The following is a 2965-nucleotide window of genomic DNA, read 5'->3' as shown; positions in this document are numbered from 1 at the left end:
AATATTTCTCAGAAGTGACCTTGTACCCAACTTTTACCTCTCAATAAGCTTATTTTCTCCCAGAAAAAAAGACTGATGACTATTTCATCATGAAGAAAAGTGCTATATGCCAACGAATTTAGAAACATCAAGATGTGTGTGTGTGTGTGTGTGTGTGTGTGTGTGTGTGTGTGTGTGTTTGATTGGACCTAACTGGACCTGGATATTGAGATCACCTGGTAAGGAACTCTCTCTACTAATACAGATTGACACCTTAAGGTAACTTAGAGTTATAGAAAATTGCCTAGAGCACTCAGAACTTCAGTAATATTCTCATCCAATGAGTATGTAGCAGAGTTAGAAGTTGAACTCTAGTTTTCTTGAATCAAGGTCAGCCCTTTGTCTATTGTGTCATGCTACCTTCCAGTATAGTTCTTCCAATGTCATGACAAATCTGTATCATGCCCCAAACACAGATTCTTAAAAGGAAATTTTCATCAGAAGCCAAGATTTTTTTTGCTCCTAAGATTAGTTTCCATGATTTTTTTTTAAAGCAAGGTAATTGTAAGGCAGAGTTAGAGCTAGAAAGCTTCTAGGTCATTCAATTGAACCCCATCATTTTACACATGTGGAAATTCGAAGTTAATAAAATTAAATAACTTGCCTAAGACTGTACAGGTGGTAAATATCTAAGCCAGTATTTGAACCTATGCCTCCTGGCTCCAGATCTAGCACACTTCAATTCAACAGACTTCTAAGGGGAAAAGAAATATACAAACCAAATCATAGTAGTAAACAATGATGAAAAAAATGGGAAAAGGACCACATGTAGAAAAATATTTATGGCAGCTCTTTCTATGGTGGCAAAGAATTGGTAATTGAGAGGATGCCCATCAATTGAGGGATGGCTTAACAAGTTGTGCTGTACTATACAAGTTGTGGAAAACTATTGTGGTATAAGAAATGATGAGCAAATAGATTTCAGAAAAAAATCCTGGAAAGACTTCTATGGACTGATTCTGAGTGAAGTGAGCAGAACCAGAAGAACGTTGTACACAATAACAGCCACGTTGTATGATGACTAATATTGATAAACTTAACCCTTCCCAGCAATATAAGGATCTAAGACACCTCCAAAGACCTCATGATGGAAAATGTTATCCACAACCAAAGAAAGAACTATGGAGTTTGAATGCAGATTGAAGCATACTACTTGCTATTTTTTTTCTTCTGTTGAGTTTTGTTTCCTCTTTCTGGTAGTTTCCTCCTATTCGTTCTAATTCTTACTTACACACATGTGAAAATATGCTTAATAGCAATGTATATTTATAGCCTATATCAAATTGTGTGCTGTCTTGGGGAGGGAAATGGGGAAGGAGGAGGAGAAAAAACTTAAACTCAAAAGCATATGGAAGCGATTGTTAATAAATCAAAATAAATTAATTTAAAAAAAAAAACACCCAACCTTTGTTCCCATATTTTTCCCCATGGAGCTACACTACAAGAAGATGCTGACCAAAGACATGGATTATTTCTTTGCTGAAGAGTACAGGAAGACATTGAAGCTCTCAGAGGCCACCCTGTGCTATGTAGACTAGATCCATTACATGGGGGAAGTACAAGCCAGAGCTCCTCATGGCTCATACTTACATGGGTGACTTTTCTGTGGGCCAGGTACTGAAGAAAATGGCCCATAGGGTACTGAAACTGCCAAGCACTGGAGAAGGGACCCAGTTTCACATGTTTGAGAATGTAGACAATGCCCAGCAGTTCAAGCAGTTTTACTGGGCCAGGATAAATGCCCTGGAGCTGTATCTGGAGACCAAGAAAATAAAATTGTTGAGGAGGCTAACAGGGTTTTCAAGTCTAACATGCAGATTTTTCTTTTGGTTAGGCAATGGGGTTAAATGACTTGCCCAGGTTCACACAGCTAGTAAGTATCCAGTATCTGAGGCCGAATTTGAACTTAGGTCCTCCTGATTCCAGGTCCAGTGCTCTATCTACTGCATGAACTAGCTGCCCCAACATGTAGATTTTCAATGAACTGGAAAAGGTGGGCTCTTTTCTGGCCACAGAATCCATCTAATACATGACGGGAAAGAAGATATGTGAAAGTGACCCCACTATGCTGCTCAACAAGGTGCTCGTGAGGGTAGTGCTTGCCCTTTCAAAAATGTCACCACCATGTTGAGGCAGCCCAACCTTCAACTCATGCTTGATGCTCTTGTGGCCCTGGCTTCTGGAGTGATGGCCTGGTACTTCATGTTAAGGAGGAGCCCATGACCCTGGTATTCACCAGGATGATCCTAGTCAAACCCCCATCCCTGCCCTAACCCCACTCACTAAACCACTACCTCAGGTGATTTTTTTTTAAAGCTGGGTTTGAGAAAATAAGCAAACAATAAAACCATACACTAAAGTCGATGCCCAACAGGCTGTTCTCTGAAATATGATTTTGTAACCTAGATAAAAAAGGTAGGGTCATGGATCTCCCCAGCAAGAAAGCCCAGAGGACAACTCAAACCTAGAACTTAGTAATACAAGAGGCATAGCTTAGATCCAAAAGCCTCTATGCAGTGGAGAAATTTCCCTCAGCCTTGTGGAGTCAACTCCTCCCCTAAGGCTTCCACCATGTACTTAGGGCTCTCTTCTTCTTTCCTCTAGTATCTCATCACTCAGGTTTATGTTGATCACTCAGTCGATGAGATGCTTCACTCAGAACAATGGTAACTGGGGAGGGAGGAACAGAGGACAAGGGGACAAAATACCCTAGGAGGAAAATAGCCTGTGTTTCTCTGTCTGAGAAACATTCTACTACCCTAGACTCTGAGAAAGAGTTTCATTTTGGCTACTTCTTTCAGCAGACCAATGCTTGCTATCCCTTCTATACAAAATAACAGAAGCAAAGAGTTTGACTTCTCATGTAACCAATGTAAATGCTAAAACATTCAATAAAGTTAATACTTGAAAACAAAGAAATTTTAAA

General features: G+C 39.9%; 1 pseudogene; it reads left to right on the top strand.

The window, feature by feature from the left end:
* The first annotated feature begins 1433 nt into the window (after positions 1 to 1433).
* LOC110199261 (heme oxygenase 2 pseudogene) lies at positions 1434 to 2262 on the top strand (annotated as a pseudogene).
* Positions 2263 to 2965: the final 703 nt, after the last annotated feature.

This window comes from Phascolarctos cinereus, unplaced genomic scaffold, assembly GCF_003287225.1.
Source record: "Phascolarctos cinereus isolate Bilbo 61053 unplaced genomic scaffold, phaCin_HiC Scaffold_9;HRSCAF=440, whole genome shotgun sequence".
Lineage (NCBI taxonomy): Eukaryota > Metazoa > Chordata > Mammalia > Diprotodontia > Phascolarctidae > Phascolarctos > Phascolarctos cinereus.
Note: the sequence above shows the minus strand (reverse complement) of the source record. Positions and strands in the feature narration are given on the sequence as shown.